The sequence below is a fragment of the Halictus rubicundus genome, chromosome 11 (genome assembly GCF_050948215.1).
Source record: "Halictus rubicundus isolate RS-2024b chromosome 11, iyHalRubi1_principal, whole genome shotgun sequence".
In the NCBI taxonomy this organism is placed as follows: domain Eukaryota; kingdom Metazoa; phylum Arthropoda; class Insecta; order Hymenoptera; family Halictidae; genus Halictus; species Halictus rubicundus.
In genome coordinates, this window is record NC_135159.1 from 518285 (window position 1) to 541046 (window position 22762).

At 36.4% G+C, this 22762-nt stretch overlaps 1 non-coding gene across 1 annotated transcript; it reads left to right on the forward strand.

Annotated features, from left to right (window-relative positions):
• Nucleotides 1-296: 296 nt before the first annotated feature.
• Nucleotides 297-459, forward strand: LOC143359423 (U1 spliceosomal RNA). Its single transcript, XR_013083116.1, has one exon. It is a non-coding gene; the product is annotated as a U1 spliceosomal RNA (small nuclear RNA).
• Nucleotides 460-22762: the final 22303 nt, after the last annotated feature.

Here is a 22762-nt window from a genome sequence, read left to right on the forward strand (position 1 = left end):
TTGATATAAAGAAGGCATACAGTATCTTTCGTTAATAAAAGGGGCCTGTTGGGACGCTTTTCGTTCTCAGAAAAGAGATTAGAAATTCTAATCGAAATAAACGTGGAGAACGTCTCCATACGTAACAACGTTTAAGATAAAAAATTGCCCTTCTGTGTACTTAGGTATGTATGAATGTTACAACTTGTGTAGTGGTTCTTAAAGTCACCGCCAGGGCGCATGGTTGATGAAGAAGTTTCTCGCTTTCAAAAGTGTGCAGTAGAAACCTCAAGTTGTGTAGGGTAGGGATCGAAAGCATACTTACCTGGCGTAGAGGTTACCGTGATCACGAAGGCGGTTCCTCCAGGGTGAGGCTCTTCCATTGCACTTTAGGTTGAGCTGACCTCTGCGAATATCCCTAATGTGGATATCTCGGACGTACAATTTTTGGTAGTCGGGACTGCGTTCGCGCTATCCCGTGCAATTCAATTTATAAATTTAAATTTAGGGTTGGGAAGGGGGGGGGGGCGTTTCTTGCAAAAAGATTCGATATTAAAATTAGCGGTCAATTTTCTTTATTAAGCATTTCCACAATGAAATGTGAATATAACTCGTATGTTTATAATCTTTTGTAAGGATTGGCACCCAAAAAGACAAAAAAAAATGTATTTAATTAAGCATAGTAAGCAAAGACATACTTGAGTGGTACCAACATCGACTACGCATAGCGACGGCCCTGGCGAGTCGCGAAAAGGCTGCAATGGCCGTCTGGCGCGAACGCGTCGCGCACACGCTGTCAATTAACATTTTCTGATCCTTCTCGTACATTAAGGGAACCAAATACTTTTCGTGAATGGTTTCTTTACCAGAAATGTCTGTACAATGCATTCTCCTGTATAGCAGAGTTGGGCAGTATCCGATGAAAAATTTATTTGAAGCGCCTTCGGATACAAATTCTCTGTTCTTTTGTTTCTATTCGAAGTCGGATGAATCGCGAGCAGTTATTTGTATCTTTATTCGACGAGCGTCTGGTTTCGAGATTTGTATTCGACGTGCCTCCGGATGATTTTCTGGCTACGTCAGGATTTATTCGGATGGTCGATTGCAACGCCCCCATTTATTCGACGGATTTATTTGTAGATACTCGGCGTCCGCCGACCATCCGAACGATTTTAGGCGTCGAATAAAAATTAATTTCAGAATGTATTCGAAGGCAGATGTCGCGGCGAAATTTATTCGTAACTTTTATTCGATATCCGAAGCTCGATGTGGCCAGACGATTTATTTGAGGATTTATTCGGGACGAGTATTTGGCAGAGATGAAAATGAAATGTATCTTTTATTCGAAATTGTATTCGATGTTGGGATGGTCGACTTTTTTATCCGACGTTGCCAAGCCATAATACGTAAATACGTACCACGGTACAGTGACTACCATTAACAATCGAACACTTTTTATCGTTTAAACTTTTAACGCTTGTTTACATAAATAAATTTTGATTATTTAAACAATTGTTTGAACAAATAAATTTTTGTTATTGAAACAAATGTTTACACCAGTACATTTTTACTAGTTAAACGCTAGCTTACACAAATAAATTTGTATTATTTAAACAATTGTTTAAACAAATAAATTTTTATTATTGAAACAAATGTTTACACCAGTACATTTTTACTAGTTAAACGCTAGTTTTCACAATTAAATTTTTATTATTTAAACAATTGTTTAAACAAATACATTTTTATTATTAAAACAAATGTTTGAACCAGTACATTTGTATTATTGAAACAAATGTTTAAACCAGTACATTTTTATTACTTAAAGGATTGTTAAAACAAACACATTTTTATTACTTAAACAATTTACGTCACGTTTTGCAGTGAGTAAAACTATTTATAAGAAAAGGAAATGTCATTGGGTTTCACCATTGGTACTCTGCTGGATGTTAAGTTATTAAGACAATTTTATAAAGAACTCTTTAGATTATGTATTATGTACAGGTACACGTACATATGTAGGCATTGCATGCTATGGCATTTTTCTGTCTACGGTTCTGAATTACCGACTCTGTAGAACATGCTCTGGTACGGCAGCGGACTCTATCGAAATGGAACGGTCAGCTAGTGAAATAAAATTCGTTGATAAACTTCGAAGGAAACGTTTCAATACTGGCACCGTCTAACTTATCAGATTTGTGACGTGTTTAGACTTGTTTTCATCAGCAAACTATTTGCAATCGATTAATAATGTTCCCATGGCAGAATTATGAATTGTAACACACATTTTATTGTTATTAATAAGTGATGGTGAAACGCTTACATTGTTGTCTCCAGGCGGCACATGACGCGACGCTCCATATGGTCGTGATTCAGTATCAGAGGCAACATTGTAACCAGTAGCGTATTGGCGTTTACCAACTATACCTAATATTATTTCTTATTAACGTTACCATAATGATATCATTACCTACCGATTGAAAATGTTTTCCTGAACAAAATAAGCCCAAACACGGTACAAATCGAATAATAATATCATCGGGTTGTGCTGCCTTTTTCTAGCGCCTTCGGCCACGCGGCCGTGTTTGCATGCTGTCCTTTTCTATCTACGTTCGCCGCAGTCGAAGCGGCTACAAATATATGCATATATATGTGCAATCACAGGCGACGATATACATATGTATATGTGTGCAACGACAGACGTCGATCCCTGCCGAATGATTCCGAGAGTAGAAGAACGAAACATGTGTTACTTTCTTTTTGGCCGAAGGTGTGCGTTGTTTTCAACAAATGCAATCTTTTCATAGAAGGGAACTTTTTAAAAATTTGCAAAAAAATGAGGATATAGCCCCAAGTGTCCTCTTTACAGACCTATTTTTTAAAAAGATGAACATTTTAAAATTAACGAAATTAAAATTCTCTGAAGCGAATGCTGCATCGCGATACACAGCCTTGGACGGCCGGACACCGTGCTGGGTCGAGAAATTTCGTGACATTTTACAATAAATGTTGAACCGTAAGAGATATCAGCATGAAATTTGCAGTAAACTTCGTTAAAAAATTATGCCTATCCACTGATAATTGTCGTCATAAATACACATATATATTTTCAGTAATAATTTTTTAATTCATTGTTTCAATGGTTAACTTGTTATTTATTTAGTACTGTTCCAGATAATTTAAATCATCGATGTCTTTGATTCTAAATTTCTGCATGTTCTACAGAGTCGGTAATTCAGAACCGTAGACAGAAAAATGCCATAGCATGCAATGCCTATGTACGTATACCTGTACATAATACATAATCTAAAGAGTTCTTTATAAAATTGTCTTAATACCTTAATATCCAGCAGAGTACCGATGGTGAAACCCAGTGACATTTCCTTTTATTATAAAGACTTTTACTCATTGCAAAAGGTGACGTAAATTGTTTAAGTAATAAAAATGTGTTTGTTTAAACAATATTTTATGTAATAAAAATGTACTGGTTTAAACATTTGTTTCAATAATAAAAATTTATTTGTTTAAACAATTGTTTAAATAATAAAAATGTATTGGTTTAAACATTTGTTTCAATAATAAAAATTTATTTGTTTAAACAACCGTGTAAGTAATAAAAATGTATTGGTTTAAACATTTGTTTCAATAATAAAAATTTATTTGTTTAAACAATTGTTTAAATAATAAAAATTTATTTGTTTAAACAACCGTTTAAGTAATAAAAATGTATTTGTTTAAATAATTGTTTAAATAATAAAATTTTATTTGTTTAAACAATTGTTTAAATAATAAAAATGTATTGGTTTAAACATTTGTTTCAATAATAAAAATTTATTTGTTTAAACAGTCGTTTAAGTAATAAAAATGTATCGGTTGAAAGATCTGATTAAATAATAAAAATTCATTTATTAAACAGTCATTTAAATAATAAACATTTACCTATGTAAACATCTGTTTAAATAATACAAATCTATTTGCTTAAACAATCGTTTAAATAATGAACATGTATGTGTTTAAAAATTCGTTTAAATGATACAAATTCATTGGTTTAAACAATCGTTTAATTAATAAATAGTGTTTGAATATTAATGGGAGTCACTATACCATAGTACGTACTTGCATATTACAACGTAAGTATTATGACTTGGCAACGTCGCTCGGTCTTTTATCCGAACTTCGAATACAATTTCGAATAAAAGATACATTTGATTTTCATTTATTCCTCATGCTCGTCTCGAATAAAAAATCGAATAAATCATCTTCCCTACATCGACCATCCGAATAAATCTCTGGGCCACGCAAAAATCGTACGTCGAAAATCTAAGATACATTCTGAGTTGCGAGTATCTGACGAAATTGACCGTCGAATACATGGGGGCGCTGCTAAAAACTATCGAATAAAAATCAAAGATACTTTCCAACTCATCAGCTGTATCTTCGGATACATTCTCTCAAATAAAAAATCTCGCCGCTAGAGGCGTCGGATACGCATAGCCGTTGCTCCGCAATTCGGATGACCCACGGACGACAAATGAAAATCGTGAAAAGTATCCGACGGATAGACTGCGGTGAATATGTATCCGAGAGAAACGAGTTCGAATAAAAAATAGATTTCATTTATTTGTATTCGAAATTTTAAAATAAATTTTTGCCCAACTCTGCTGTATAGTAAATTCCTGCTAGATAAAGGATTTTTCACATAAATACAAAAATAGAGCGTACAAAGTACCCGCGTCGGCACATTTTCAAACTTTTACAACCATTTACAACTATTAGGAAGTACATAAAAAAAGTATAATTGACTATATGAATGTGTAGAGGAGAGTCGTCCCCTCTATCTCTTGACTCAAATTTGAACTTTCTCGCGTGTTTAGTTTTTGCGTAACACGTCGTTTCGTATCAAAATCGCGGGCATTTTTACAAAAACCAACATTTTTCGAAAACGTTGCGTGATGGAGCAATTCTACTTTCAGATTCGGTTTTAGGATGACAAAGTTGCATAAGAATCACCCAAAACAGGTATTGCAAAATTTTTTTGCTGTTGGACAGTGTAATTTGTAGAATAAGAATAATTAATTCCACATAAATTGCATCGTTTTGTCTTACGACACGAAAAAATGTATATGGAAACTTCTAAATTCTTGTCCATAATGACCTGAAAATGATTAGATGCAAGGTTCCCTGGCAGGAATGCGATGGCGTATCTATATCTTGTCCAATGAGACGAGACAGTAGACGTAAATATAGCCACTCAAGTGCGACAGAGTTGAAGTTACCCTTACAAGATAATTAGCAAAGGACGCACGCTGAGTGCTTCACTGTCTCGGTCTCGTTGGAGAGAGCATAGGTACGAATGCGTGGCCGATTGGATCAGAGTGCAAGGGACAGGCCTCGTTTCACGCGTACTTTCGGCTACAGTCGAGATATTGGCTACAGCGGTCACATATACTATGTAGCGTGTGACGTCGAAGCCAAGATACTGGGTCTGCAGGCGCGGCGGAGATGAGCATAGGCAGACCTAACGACAGACTCCCCAAAAATGGTGGCACTGAAAAAATGACGAAATTAAAATGGTTTCTTTTTTGTTGCGTCGTAAGATCTTACGTACGACGCGACAAGCACGCGACGACGTACCGATCATGGACGTCATAAATCAAAAATCCTTCCGAATGTACCCACCACTTTCGTAATTTTTAAGCCAGCTAAATGCAGCACATGCGGAACCTTGTACAGCGTTAGCGTACTAAGATTTATAACCGTAGGTGCTTGCGAACCAAATGTTATACGTATATTTCCACTTTTACAATTTTCCACTATTTCCACCACCTTTCGAACACACCTTGCAACCATTGAATTCTAATCATTTTAAACTTGTTCTCCGGAGTTTTGACTTATAATCACTTATAAGATATAAGATATAATTTAACAATGCTAAAATTTATTTGTGAAGCTGAATTTTATTGTTCCTTATAGTTTGAACCATTACTTATTAACATTACAACTCAGATGAATAATATTCTTTCCTCTACTTCGAAAAGGGATTCTGTGCGGATGCTGTCGTGGCACCCGGCGTGACCCGGCGGCTGGGGAGCATCGGACGAGATCGGATGATCTACGCCGGATGCCCAGCTCTCAGCGGATGCATCGGCATCCCCGGGGTGTAGAGGGGAGTAAACTGTTCTGGTGTTAGGTAGAAAGACCCCGCTGTGCGTGGCTCTTAGCTTTTGTTGCGAGCATCTCGAGCGCCTCTCAAGTGGCCTTGCTAGGGTTCCGGCAAATATGAATTAGGAAAACGCGGTAGTATTCATACTAACGTTCGCCTCCGGCACGTATGAATAGACCCTTAAACGTTATGCTTTTTACTGTACTCTGTAGAAAACTCCACATCCTAGGGTTATTGGGAATTGCCTGAAATACCTTCATTTTATTGAAGGCCGTCCTCCCTTCAGGTATGAAGGTACACTCCTCGTCAAAAAGATAGCCCAGGTGTGCTATCTATAATTTCTTAATGACGCATGTAAAGTTTTACGTTTGTGACGTATAATATCAAAACATTATGAGCTCAGAATATGCGGTTCGTTGAAAATAATTGAAAATATTATAAGGTTTAGTGTGTGACAAAAAAATTGTTTTATTTTAAGAAAGAAATGATAGCACATGTACAATAAGAAAATAATAATGAACAAAAATTTTAACTAACAATAATTACTTAACAAACATATATACTTATTTAATAATGGGTACAACTCCCTTTATTTTCTATTACTTCTATTGCACGATTTGGTATCGATTTATATAGTTTTTGGATATAATTGTGACTTAACGTATCCCATTCGCGTACAATTGCATTTTTTAATTCTTGTACGTGTTGATACTGCTTTCCATTCGCATATACGCCGCGAACAGGTTCTGCCCAGCAATTTTCAATAATATTAAGGTCCGGGGAGCGTGCAGGCCGCGGGAAAACAGAGATATTATTTTCATTAAAATATGATTATACTAATCTTGATGTGTGTACAGATGCATTATCTTGTTGAAAGATGTAATCAGGTCCAGAAATGCGTTCTGCATGATTATTTATTTGTTCTTTGACTAAATTTATGTATTGGACACTATTCATTCTCCCATTGATGAACTTGATACTTATCTTGCCGAAATAACCGATGCCGGTGTGAAGCCAACCTTATCAACTATCCGACGCATAGAGTAAACTACTCCTAGGCTCACCGTACGCGTCATTTTCTCCTGACGCATAGAACAATCACTAAGATGCCCTTTGGATCGCAAGGCTCATCATCAAAGATAACGTGCCCTTTCGGACCCCCAAAACTGTATATAAACCCCACGCCAGCTCAATAAAGCAGTCCAGTTGTGATACCTTACGCCACGCGCTGTTATTCTACCCTGCCGACTCCGTATCTCGTACTACGGTTCAGAATACGTTATTTCCGAAATATTAACACGCGAAATCGCGAAGTAATAACCATTGTCGATTCCCGGATTACGACAATTGTCCCGTGACACCGGCCCAAACCATTACGCTGCCTCCTCCCATTTGTCGTCCTATTGCTGACATTGTCTCTTTTCTTATGTCATGAAAATAATATTGGAACCCATCAGAACCATTCAGGTTACATTTTTTTTTGTCCGAAAATAGTACCCTTCTCCACTTCTGTTTAGTCGTGCACCTTTTGAATGATGCAGCTGGTGCAAGGGACACTCTTATACGTGTCGGTTTGCACTTTCGACTCTGACGTTAACAGAACCGGAGAAATAAAAAGAAATACGCGGATTTGGTGGTGGACTATGACTCTACGGTTGCTCGGAGGAATACTTGTTTATTTGACGCTAGTTGGTTGACTGGTCTTGTCGTCTCTTCTCTCCTTGCAGCTAGTCTCTGTGTGGGTGGGGTCTAAGAATCTCTGTCTTCTAATTTGTTTGTGATTGGTCAATCATTGTCATTGATCTTCGTTGATGCCTACCATTGCCAAAGGGAGGGTAACCTTGTGCCGAGGTGGCCGCGTGGTACCCTCACTCGATGGGTCCGGAAAGCCGTTATAAACCTGGGCCCGGTAAGGTGTTGTAAATTTGTCCCGGGCCGCTACCATAAATGCTAGTGCATTACAAACGTGGTAGACTCGAGGTAGGCCGAAGTCTGCCACCCAGATGTTTGGTTATATTGAAATATTTGTTTTGTCTTGTGACGGAACAACTTCTTTTCCCAATGCACTCTTCCTTTTGCAAAGCGTAAACGTTCTTCTTTGTGTTTCGTTGTTAACGGAGGTTTCTTTTTCAATTTTAGCCTCTTAATATTTTTGCAGAATAGTAGAACTCGACGAACATTTGAAACACTGGCACCAATACTAGATTTTTCCATTATTTGCTTCGTTGTTAACTGCGAGTTGGAAGCTGCACTCAAAATTGCTCGCTTATCACGATCGGATAACGATGACGGCCTACCAGTACTTGTCTTTTTGCCATAATCTTCAACATTTTTTAAGAAATTGTGTATTACATTTGTAAGGAGGCTTGATGCGTCAATGTCCTCTGCTCACTCAGAGGAAACTGTTTATTTAACTAAAACTCATGGTAACATCAATTTAACAAAATGCTAACGCAACGCATAAATCAATAAAATTATATATAACAGTATAAATCAATAACAGGTAAACATATGAGTAATACAAACGGCGATATAAACATTCTTACAATTCGGTCATCCTGACAAATTAATCGTCCCCGATTAAATGTATATAAACATTCATACGATAGACGAAATACTAAACCTCAAAAACTTAACTAAACATAACATTATAAAATTATCCTAGCGTCCAAGCTCTCATGTTCGATGCTTCCCAAGTCCCAAAATATGGTATTTGTGTAAGTTGAAATCCTTCTACGTCTTTAATAACGTAGCGATCATTCTTCAACACGCGATCTACTTCGTACGGTCCTTTAAAACGTGGTATTAATTTCGGTGATACACCCGATGAATTATCAAAATTTCTTATCATAACTTTATCACCTATTTTATATTTCCTCGTGGTCTTATGTCTAGTATCAAAAATTCGTTTGTTGATTTCTTGATTTTTCATAATTTGATTTTCTGCATTTTCCGACATTTCTCTAGATCGCGATTTACAGAAATTTTTCCTTCTAATTCTAGCGCATCTTTTAAATAATCAATTACTTTGCCACGTTGACATACACCATAAAACAATACACTCGGGCATTCGTTCGTCGCTTTAGAATTAGAATTGTTACATGCGAACTCTACATCCTCCAGAACATGACTCCAGTTAACATTTTGCACATCTGCTAATTTCGCAATCATAGGTAAAATAGTACGATTCATTCTTTCAACTTGACCATTTGCCTGAGGTGACGCCGTTGAAAGTTTAATGTGTTGTACATTGCACGATTTCATAAATTCTTCGAATTCTCGAGACGTGAAACAGCTACCGCGATCTGAAATAATTCGTAACGGTCGACTATAATGAGTAAAGTATGATTTCAAACATTTAATTACTTCTGAACTCTTTGTACTTCTCGTCAAATATAGTTTTACATACTTTGTAAAAGCATCGATCACTACAAAAATGTATTTTGCTCTATTATTAAATTTATGTGAACTCGGAGCTAAGTGATCGATATGTAATGTATCGAATGGTACATTACCTTTTGGTATATTATGTAGTGAACCTTCCTGTTTCCCTGTAACTGGTGTGTACGCAATACATTTCAAACAGCTTTTTATATGTTTATCAACTTTCATTTTCATCTTTGGAAACCAATAATTGTTCAAAATATTTCCCATAGTTTTTTCAACACCTAAATGACCCATTTCATTGTGATACTTATGTATCACGCTCTTTTCTAACGCGGCTGGAACGTAAAAAAGAATTCGTTCCTGATATTTTCGATATATTAACCCGTCTCTCATTTCGAAAAATTTATCTTCGGACAATTCTAACTTCTTCCGTATCGCTATAATTGTAACATCACCGTTTTGACATATTGCAAGGTTTCTGTCGAAAGAATTATCTTCTACAACTGCGATTTGTCGACTAAGTGCATCTACATGCAACATTCGAGAACCTGATCGGTGTTCCAGAGTGTAATCATAATTTTCTAATTCTAATACCCATCTTGCAATTCGAGGATTTGTTTCTTTCTTTTTAACGTTAAACTTAATGCTTGGCAATCTGTGATAACTTTAAATTTTAAACCGAATAAATATGTTCGAAACCGACGGAGTGCATAAATTATTGACAACGTTTCTAACTCGAAGCTGTGATATTTTGACTCAGTTTGTGTTGTTGTTTTAGAAAAATAAAACACCGGATGTAACTTCCCATCAGATTTCTTTTGTAATAACATTGCACCGAATCCTGTTGCACTCGCGTCGCAATGTAACTCTGTATCGTCTTGTGGTGAGTATATACTTAATATGGGTGCCTCAATTAAACGACCTTTAAGTTCATGAAACGCTTTTTCTTCCGCTTCATTGAACTTGAAGTCTACGTTTTTGCGACTCAGATCATACAATGGTTTCGGAATAATTGAAAAGTTCTTTACAAATTTTCTAAAGTACGAGCACATACCTAAGAAACTTTGTATATCTCGTAGATTACGTGGTATTGGAAAATTTTTAACAGCTTCTAAACCTTTTTCCGTTGGATAAATACCCTCGTTGGTTACTGTATAGCCTAAATAAACTAACTTTGTTTGGAGGAATTTGCATTTATTTAACCGTAATTCTAATCTGTTAGCGACAAGTAACTTAAAAACGTTCTCTAATATTTGTAAGTGTTGTTCTATAGTTTCTGTTGCGATCAGAAAATCATCCATATAGATAGAAATTTCACCAGAATCAATGTGTTTCTTAAAAATTTGTGTTACATATCTTTGAAATTTAAGCGGAGCACCTTTTAATCCGAAAGGCATCCGTACATATTCGTATTGTCCCAACGGGGTCACAAACGACGTATATTTTATCGACTCTTCGTCCATTTTAATATGAAAAAAACCATCTTTTAAATCTAAAGACGTAAAATACTTTTTTCCTCCCAATAAATCCAGCTGGTCCTCGATTAAAGGTAATGGAAAATTATCTCGTAACGTTACTTTATTTAATTTCCGAAAGTCAACACACATTCGTGTTTCTCCGGATTTCTTTTTGACCAACACAATCGGGGAGGCATACTCTGACGTACTTTCCCTAATAATACCTTTCGCAATTAATCCTTCTATAATTTTCCGTACTTCGGCTTTCTCGCTATAAGAAAGTCGACGTGGTACGCACGAAAACGGCTTTTTATCCGTAAGTGTAAGTGTTAAAATATTTTCCGTCGCTGGATTTAATGGTCTTTTTGGCTCGACATAAAATTTCTGAAACAACTTCTGTACAGTTATTCTTAACTCAAAAGGAAGATCTTTGTTAACAGAAATTTCTTCTGTCAATGTGCTAATTTCGTCAAGTTCGATGTTTAAAATATCATTACTTCCGATACTCTCTTGCCTCTTGCATAAGTACAAACTAGCAATTTTAATAAAATCACGTCCTAAAATTAAATCGCTGTTCATGGTTTCATCTGGTACAACTCGTAACATAATTTTATACTTTATATTATCATAAATTAGTGTCACTTCTATACACCCTAGTAAATGTAAACTACTCCGATTTAAACCGTAAAATCGTTCAGTTCCTACATCAAACATAACACATTCTCGTGGAATAAACTGTCTCTTAATAAACGATATGGGACTTCCCGAATCTAACAACGCTTTATAAGTTGATTTAAATTTGCCTATCCAGACTTCAACTGACCATCGAAATTCATCTTCTCTCTCGGCGCAGTGTACTTCCATGGCTACGGGTTGACATTGATTCGATAGGTGTCCAAATTTGCCGCATTTATAACAGGACCCTTTTTCCCTCTTCGGTTTCGTACAAGACGCTGCAAAATGTCCCGTCTCGTTACAGTTGTAACATTTCAGAGGAATATCTGGGTCTCTCTGCTTTCGTCGTGGTTCGCTCGTTCCACTGCTCGTTCTTCCCTGCATGCTGTGCTGCTGTCCGCTCTTCAACGAAAAATAATCCTCACGGCGTTGTCGCGGGTTTGCTTCTTTTGGTAACGGTACGTTTGCGAACGCTGTTAACAGCGCTTCCAACGACGTGAAACATTGCATCCGTGCTTGAATACGTAATTGTTGACACGAAATTCCATCGATCACATAACTAATTGTTTCGTTTTCTGGAACCGGGATACGACTTGCCAACGCGATTTTCTCGTGAAGATAATCCGCAAACGTTTCATTTGTATTCCACCTCCACGTTTCCAGCTCCCGTCGCAAAATCAACGGGTCGACACGTTGTCCACACATTTTCTTCAGCTGGCACATAAGATCTTCTCTAGACAATTCGACGCAGTCGTCTCGGGAGTGGTACCACCGTACCGCTCGCCCGGTTAGACGGCTACAAACGAATGCTTTTGAACTGTGCTCATCCAGTTCGTATGCGTCGAATAATTTTTGCATTTGCTTCTCCCAGCGATGGAATTCCAAAACGTTTCCATCAAATTCGCCTACCAGTTCTTTCAGCTCCTGCCATTTTTTAACCCTCGTCCGTGTTGTCCGAACTCGAACTTCATCTTCTGAACGCGGTAACATCGTTCGTGCAACATCAAGTTCTCTTCTTAAAAGCTCAATCTCACGTGTGGCTAGGTCTCTTTCTCGACGGAGAAACTCAAGCTCCGCATCTGCAAGAGAGCGACCTCCAGATGTGACAACGGCTTGTGGGCCCTGACCTGTAACGCATGATTCGTCTTCTATGGGTGAAACAGTCACCATCAGTTCTTCAGGTGGAATCCCATTCTCGAGTAGCCGCTTCAGTAATTCATTTTTGGATCCGTGTGTAGGAAGATTCAATTCCTTTAGCTTCTCTTTCAGTGCAGTCAGGGAAAATAAACTCATCGTCGGTAACAAAAAAAAAAAAAAAATCACTTAGATAATAGTTCACTCAGATAATAAATTTCTCGGACATAAAGACATAAATTCATAAATCGATCCCACTTCTGAATTTGTAAGGAGGCTTGACGCGTCAATGTCCTTTGCTCACTCAGAGGAAACTGTTTATTTAACTAAAACTCATGGTAACATCAATTTAACAAAATGCTAACGCAACGCATAAATCAATAAAATTATATATAACAGTATAAATCAATAACAGGTAAACATATGAGTAATACAAACGGTGATATAAACATTCTTACACTTTACAACTTCTTTTTATTACTTTCGATATTTTTGCTACTGATAACTGTTGCTGTTTTAATTCAAGAATTTGCTTTTTTCAGACTTGTCTAATTTTTTTCCGCGTCCCATACTTAAATATTTATATAATATTGTATTGTAATCTTTACTCGTTGATAGATCATGAAATACTGAGCAATTTCTAAACATATTAACAGAGTGTGCTATCATTTCGAGCTTACAATTAGTATGGAACAGTTTTTCTTTGTTGTATACAAACATCTACGACATTGTGACTTATTTCCAGCAAGCCGCATATTTTGAGCTCATAACGTTTTGATATTATACCTTTTTTTTTGATATTATATCTTTTTGACGAGGAGTATACGTACCACCGCCCTCGAGTTTGGGCATCAGTTCTAATTGTGCGCCCATCTTGTAGACACCTCCGACAACGTCTTCTTATAATCAAATATATTTCTTCCACCGTCTTCATATATAATTATTTTCACATAACCCCTCAACAAAAACGTTTGAATTTAAAAATCAATTTTTCTTCCTCAATGAATAATACGACACTTCGTATTACACGATCTAATACAATGTATACAACATAGTTGGGCAGTATCTAAATAAAAAATTATTTAAATAGCTTTCAGGTAAAGATACTCTGTATCTTTTGATTTTATTCGAAGTCTGACAAACCGCGAGAAGTTATCTGTATCTTTATTCGTCGAACGTCTGGTTTAGAGAGTTTTATTCGACCTGCCTCTCGGATGATTTTCTGGTTATCTTCGGGATTTATTCGAAAGTCGGATACAGCGCCACGATTTATTCGACGGATGTATTTGTAGATACTCGGCGACGCCGAGTGTCTATCCGATTTTAGTCGTCGAATAAATACAAAATCATGAAGCTTATTCGAACCCAGATTTCGCACGACCATTTATCTGTTATTTTTATTCGTTATTCGAAGCTCGATTTGGCCAGACGATTTGTTTGACGCTTTTATTCGTGACGAGTATTTGGCATAGATGAAAATCCCATGTATCTTTTATTCGAAATTTTATTCGAGGCACGAATAACCGACCTTTTTATCCGACGTTGCCAAGTCGTAATACGTAAATACGTACCACGGTATAGTGACTACCATTAATAACACTGTCCAACACCAAAATTATTTTACAATTCCCGTTGGATAATTCTTATACACTTTGTTATTCTAAAACCAAATTCGTATTTGTATTCGATTTTCTTTAATAAGCACTTCTACAATGACATGTGAATATAACTCGTATTTTTATAATTTTTTGTAATGATTGGCACCCAAAAAGACAAAAAAAAATGTATGTAATTAAGCATAGTAAGCAAAGACATACTTGAGTGGTGCCAACGTCGACTACGCATAGCGACGGGCCTAGCGAGTCGTGAAAAGGCTGCAATGGCCGTCTGGCTTGAACTCGTCCCGCACAAGCTGTCAATGAATATTTTCTTAACCTTGTATACTAAGGAAACCAAATACTTTTCGTAAATGTTTTCCTTACCAGAAATGTCTGTAGAATGCATTCCTGTATAGTAAATTCCTGCTAGATAAAGGATTTTTCACATAAATACAAAAATAGAGCGTACTATGTACCCGCGTCGGCACATTTTCAAACTTTAACAACCATTTACAACTATTAGAAAGTACATACAAATATAATTGGCTATATGGATATGTAGAGGAAAGTCCCCCCCTATCTCTTGACTCAAACTTGAACTTTCTCGCGTGTTTAGTTTTTGCGTAACACGTCATTTTTTTTATCGAAATCATGCATTTTTACAAAAACCAATATTTTTCGAAAACGTTGCGTGATAGAGCAATTCTGCTGTCGGATTTGTGGTTTTAGAATGACAAAGTGTATAAGAATCACCCAACAGGTATTGCAAAACTCCAAAAAAGTTTTATTTTGTTGGACAGTGTAATCGAACACTTTTTATTGTTTAAACGATTGTTTACACAAATAAATTTTTATTATTTAAACAATCGTTTAAACAAATAAATTTTTATTATTGAAACAAATGTTTACACCAGTACATTTTTATTACTTAAATGGTTGTTTAAACAAATAAATTTGTATTATTGAAACAAATGTTTAAACCAGTACATTTTTATTATTGAAACAAACGTTTAAACTGGTACATTTTTATTATTGAAACAAATGTTTAAACCAGTACATTTTTATTACTTTAGGGATTGTTTAAATAAACACATTTTTATTACTTAAACAATTTACGTCACGTTTTACAGTGAGTAAAAGTCTTTATAACAAAAGGAAATGTCATTGGGTTTCACCATCGGTACTCTGCTGGATATTAAGTCATTAAGACAATTTTATAAAGAACTCTTTAGATTATGTATTATGTACAGATACACGTGCATAGGCATTGCATGTAATGCATTTTTCCGTCTACGGTTCTGAATTACCGACTCTGTAGAACATGCTCTGGTGCGGCAGCGGACTTTATCGAAATGGAACGGTTAGCTAGTGAAATAAAATTTGTTGATGAACTTCGAATGAAACGTTTCAATACTGGCACCGTCTAACTTATCGGATTTGTAGCGTGTTTAGACTTGTTTTCATCTGCAAACTATTTGCAATCGATTAATAATGTTCCCATGGCAGAATTATGAATTGTAACAAACATTTTATTGTTATTGATAAGTGATGGTGAAATGCTTACATTGTTGTCTCCAGGCGGCACACGACGCGACGCTCCATATGGTTGTGATTCAGTATCAGGGGCAACATTGTAACGAGTAGCGTATTGGCGTTTACCAACTAAATCTAATATTATTTCTTATTAACGTTATCATAATGATATCATCACCTACCGATTGAAAATAGGAACAAAATAAGCCCAAACACGGTACAAATCGGATAATAATATCATCGGGTTGTACTGCCTTCTTGTTGCGCCTTCGGCCACGCGGCCGTGTTTGCATGTTGTCCTTTTCTATCTACGTTCGCCGCAGTCGAAGCGGCCACAAATATATATTTTTTTTTTTTTTTTGTAACAATGTGTTTATTGTGCCAATAAATACAATATATACAGCGGGTACAATAAACTTAAACACAAAAAAAGTATAACAAATATAAATGTTTGATATATAAACTAAAGGCTCGGAGTTCCGGGCACGCACGGTTTAATACTATGATTATATCTATATGTACACTGCACTTATTGCAACTATTAACGCTTATACTAAGTATGGCTTAACTTAATTAGGGATACGTATGTGTATATGTACAGAAAGGCACGGGTTGGGAAAAACTGTACAATCTTTGGTATTATGGGTTCGTTTTGATAGTGATTAATAGGTTATCTATGACTCTACTTGTAATATAATTTAATTAAAAAAATACTTAAATGTATTTAAAGGTATTTAAAAATATAATCTGATATAGCATTTAAGATTAGATAACATATATGTAAAAATATAATTTGTAAAAATATAATTTCACTCCCCGACGGGGAATCGAACCCCGGTCTCCCGCGTGACAGGCGGGGATACTGACCACTTTTTTTTTTTGTTGTAACATACGTTTATTCAGCCAAAAAAAAATAACATTTACATAAATATATTGTTACGATGGAAGCTGTCGATTGCGGCGATCGAGAGAAGTTGGCCGTCGTATCGATATTATGGTATCCGGCCAACGGGGTTGTTGTTAAGAAGAAGACAGACGACAGAACCTCTCGAGTCGACGAAGCGAGAGCACGCACCTGTATCGCATCTTTTAACATTGTCCGTTGACAGCCAATAAATAGTTATATAGTTGTTGGTAGTGTTCGGTGTTGTTGTTTGGTTGAGGGATGTGTTCGCCGGCGAGGCGGGGCCGAAGCCTCCGCAACAATATATAAGCAAACAAACAAACAAACAAAAAGAAAAAAACAACAGACTTAACAACGAAACAGAACAAAAATTTCCTTAAACCTACAAAAGGAGGCGTGGCTTATAAAATAGGAACTTAAGACTAAAGACTCGCCTATCGAGTACGCACAGTCTGGGCGGTCATATAACTATTGCACTTACTGCTAAAACATATATATCTATTGCTACAACGTATAATATTGGTTCGGTTTTTGTGGGTGAGTATAAGGGAGGCGAATCCCTATGCTGCAACGGTTTCAGGGGGGTGGGGGATAAATGTACTACGTTAAAAATGTAAAATATGTGAAAAATAAAAGATAACAATAAAAAATAACAAAAATAATATTCTCCCCGACGGGGAATCGAACCCCGGTCTCCCGCGTGACAGGCGGGGATACTAACCACTTTTTTTTTTTTTTGTAACAGGGCGTTTATTGTGCCAAAATAAATACAATATATACAACGGTACAATAAACTTAAACGCTCAAAAAAAAGTATAACAGATATAAATGTTTAATATATAAACTAAAGGCTCGGAGGTCCGGGCACGCACGGTTTAATACTATGGATATATATTTACATGTATACTGCACTTATTGCAACACACACTATTAACGCTTGCACTAAGTATGTCTTAACTTAATTAGGGATGCTTATATATATATTTATATGTACAGAAAGGCACGGATTGGGAAAAACTGTACAATCTTTGGTTTTTATGGGTTGATTTGATAGAAATGAGTTGATCCTATATGATATCTATAACTATGCTTATAATATAATCTGATTAAAAATACTTAATGGTAGGTATTGCGGGTGGTTATTCTACTTTGTTTATTCGTCATTGCACTGCTAAATTTACATCTTTGGTCAGGGATTATTTGTAGCTTATTGCCATTTAGTTTAATTACATGCTAGTTTGAACGCAGCTTATTTCTAAATTTTATATGAGGTAACGGTGGCTTGTCATTACTAAAATACTATATAAAGGTATTTAAAATATATAATCTGACATAGACTTTATAATTAAATAACATATATGTAAAAATATAAAAATATAATTTATAAAAATATAATTTCACTCCCCGACGGGGAATCGAACCCTGGTCTCCCGCGTGACAGGCGGGGATACTGACCACTTTTTTTTTTTGTTGTAACATACGTTTATTCAGCCAAAAAAAAATAACATTTACACAAATATATATAAGCAAACAAACAAACAAACAAAAAGAAAAAACAACAGACTTAACAACGAAACAGAACAAAAATTTCCTTAAACGTACAAAAGGAGGCGTGGCTTATAAAATAGGAACTTAAGACTAAAGACTCGCCTATCGAGTACGCACAGTCTGGGCGGTCATATAACTATTGCACTTACTGCTAAAACATATATATCTAAAGCTACAACGTATAATATTGGGTCCACATTTTTGTGGGTGAGTATAAGGGAGGCGAATCCCTATGCTGCAACAGTTTCAGGGGGTGGGGTACAAATATACTAAGCTAGGGATACTGACCACTATACTATCGAGGACGGGACGCTGTTTTAATATTTGTTATTATTACTTATAATTGCTATCTAGGTTTGGAACCACCAGAACTTCTCTGGGTCTTCCTTCGCGACGATCTCTTTGTCGTATTTTGTTAACTTATATCTAAAGCGCATTTCCGGATGGTCGAAGGTGATGTTACTGTCGTAGAGTAGTCTTTTGTCGTATGTTTTTCTATTGTAATGATATATGATCGGTTGTTTGTAGTTGTCTTGTATGAGTCCGTTGCTGTCGAAGTGTATGAATGATTCTGGGGGTGTATATCCTGTATGTCTAGTTGATTCGTGGTATTGTGGGTAGGGGTAGGCTGATGGATATATGTGGCTATTTTCTAATATGTTGGGAACGTAGGCCCAGTGGTTGCGAATGAGTTTGAGTGTGAATATGTCTATTCTGGGTATTTTTGCCATTTCGTAAAGTCTATGGTTACTGTACAGTTTCGTGTAGTTGGATTCCGGTGTTCTGTATTTGTTGAGACATGCTCTTAGGCATTTTCTTTCGAGGAGTCTAAGCTTTTCCATGGTACTTGCGCTTATGTTGTACCATATTGGTGCGCCGTATGTTAGTATCGGTCGTACTAGGAGCTTGTAGCACAGGATTTTAACATTCGTGTTCAGGTCTTTACAATAGAAAAGTCTCTTGTTTGCTAGGAAGGCTTTCTGTGCTTTGTCTATCTGTATGTCTATGTGGTTGTTGTAGTTCAGTTTAAAGTCTAGATGTACGCCTAGGTAGCGAACCACGTTTTTATGGGGGATTATTACTGACTTATTGTTGGAGTCATGCAAGTGGAAATCTTTGGAGTATTTTCTGACGTCATAATTGGCATCGGAGATTGTGGAGATGTAAGGTCGGAAAAGTATTGTTTCACATTTATTGACGTTAATTTTAAGTTTCCATGTATGAAAATAGTCTTGGATTTTATCAAATGTTTCTTGTAACTGTTTCTGTATTACCGAGGGTTTGTTGTTGTTGACGTATATTAATAGGTCATCTGCAAAAGCTATTGCTTTTTTGTGTGGTTCGCTATTTAAGCCGTACATTTGTAAGAGATCGCTTATGTATATGCTAAACAGGATCGGGGAATTGACGGTGCCTTGTTGTAGGCCGTTTTTTATATTAAATACTTTCGTGGAGGTGTTGGTCCCCTCTGTTACACGAAACGATTTTCCGTGTAACATGTTCCATAGCATTTTAATCAAGTGAGGGGGAAAATTTTTCTTCAGCATTTTGAAGAAGAGTCCATCCAGCCAGACTGTATCGAATGCTTTTTCAAGGTCGATGAATAACGCCCCGACACAGTCACCTGCGTTTCTTGCCCAACATATGTCGGAGGTAAACTTTGTTATAGCGTGGATGGTAGAATGTTTGAATCTGAAGCCGAATTGTGTTTCGGGGATGATACTATTGTCTATGCAAAATGTGTTTAATGAGTTGTTGATGGTGGTTTCGAATATTTTGCTTATATTGGGCAAGAGACTGATGGGTCGGTAGCTGGTCGGTTCGGCACCATCTTTACCTTTTTTCTTCAAAGCCACCACTTTCGCTGTTTTCCAGGCTATCGGAAAGTAAGCGCGGTTTAGGCAGTTATTGAATATTACTGCGTAGTAGTATATATACCGAAGGGGTAGCCTTTTTAGTGCTGTGTTAGGTATACTATCGGAACTGGAGGATTTTTTATTATTCAGGTGTTTGAATGTATCTTGTAATTTGAAGTAGGAGGTGAAGAAATTTGTTGGGATTATGTCTGTGTTCGAATTTGATGCGGTATTTTCGTCATGGAAGGTGCATACTGTTTTGTTGTTACGTACGTCTTCGTCCAGTTCGGTTCGTATTTTTTGTACTTTCTGTTGAATTATGTTTGTTAGTTCGTGTTTGCCCATGTGCGAGTTCTGTGTGGCGGCCACAAATATATATGTTACCGTGAATGACTGAAATTGGAGAATGTCGACTTTCACCGGTGAATGTCAACAGATACCAAATACGTCGGTGAAAGATCGAATATTTTATTACATTGTTGTATATTCGGACCCTGTCCGGTGTATGTCGACAATCACAGATATGCTCTGGTGGAGGTCCAAAACAGAAGAGTCAAAAAACAAGCGACTGGCTCTCTCCCGCCAAATCCTTTGTTCTGCTCGGAGTCAATCAGCTTTGTCAGTCTTATGCAAGCTTTGATAACGCGAGCAACGTTTTCTTAATTTTTTTTCCGATACCCTAATTTATACTAAATGGATACTGCAGTAAATCGTGATCTTTTTCTTGAAAAGTTAAATGCATTAATTGCGGGTAAACGAGCAGACAATTGTTTTTATTTTTCTCAAGAAAAGTATTCTAAAATACTTTCTGAAGTGGTTTCTGCTAAAATTAAATGCAACACACCTTTGGATTACAGACGATTAAAACGTTTTGATGTTTTAAAAATTAATGATAAAGAGAAGTTAATTGTACCATTAAAACCAGGGGAAACGAACATACAGTATTATGTTACCAATGAAGAATTGTACAGTATACTATATGAAACTCACACCAGAATAGGCCACGGAGGAAGAACACGTATGCTTAAAGAGTTGCAAGTTAAATACAAAAATATCACATATGAAGTTGTAATGTTGTATTTAAATTTATGCAAACAGTGTCAAATGAAACACAGTGCACCTAAGAAAGGTATTGTTGTGAAGCCGATGTTTAGTTCTGAATTAAACTCAAGATGTCAAGTTGATCTGATAGATCTGCAGTCAAACAGAGATGGCGAATATAAGTTCATAATGGTGTATCAAGATCATTTAACTAAGTTTGTCCAGCTACGACCTTTGAAAACTAAAAGAGCTGAAGAAGTAGCGCATCACGTTCTTTCAATATTTTTAACATTTGGTGCACCAGCAATATTGCAATCAGATAATGGTAGAGAATTTAGTAATCAAGTCATATCCGAAATATGCGCTATGTGGAAAGATGTTAAAATAGTTCATGGAAAGCCTCGTCACAGTCAAACACAAGGCTCAGTTGAAAGGGCCAATCAGGATATACAGAATATGCTAACTGCATGGATGAACGATAACGATACAAATAAATGGTCAGATGGTTTATCCTTTGTTCAATTTGCCAAGAACACTACATACCACGAAGGAATACGCCAAAGTCCTTATGAAGCCATGTTTGGCGTTAAAGCAAAAAGAGGCATAGCATCGTCTTTTTTGCCTGGCGAACAAATCGCAAATATTGAAACTGAAGAACAACTCGAAGAAATTGCCAATACTTCTGAAACCGAAGAACAGCTTGAAGAAACTGTTAATGCTTATAAAAAAAATTTGAGCGGTGGTCATACCGAAAACCATATTCCAAAGAAAAATATTGAAGAGGACCTACAACCTACAACGTCTTCACATCAAATTCTGATTGAAAAACACGAGTTGATTTCTACAAAAAGAGCGGCCGCGAAAGAAAATCTTCTACTGCAAGCAACAAAAATGTTACGAACCTCACAAAAACAATTTCCTCCTGCTCAAATTGGTGATAATGTACGAATACAAGTCCCTGATGTCGACCGTGGTCGTACAGATAGCCGAAATGTGTTAGCGGTTGTTGTTGAAATAGAAGACTCCGACTTCTATAAACTGGCAAATAAAAATGGTACCCTCAAGCAGCTTTATACACGTAATCAGTTCGTAATTTGCAAAGAAAAGTTACTTTCCATAGATGAGATTTCTTTTCAAGAAATGTCGCTGAGAGAACCAGCTGCAGCTAATTCGAAAAGCGGTGGACAAGGCTATACACGCTGTCATTGCAAAAGAAAGTGTTCCACAAATAAATGCAGTTGTAAAAGCAAGGGACTCTTGTGCAATTCAAAGTGTCATAATAGTTTAAGTTGTTGCAATAAATAAGATTTGAATCACATAAGTAAGTCATTTTTTTATTACTATTATTTTCTTTTCTCATGTAGAATGTACTGTTTTAATTTAATTATTTTAAATTCTTGGTCATTCCTTTCCTATTCAAAAGTCGATTCGCCACCCCTTTACTCTCCCCAAATTTATTTTCGCCTCCTCTAAAAATCGTTGCATCTCCT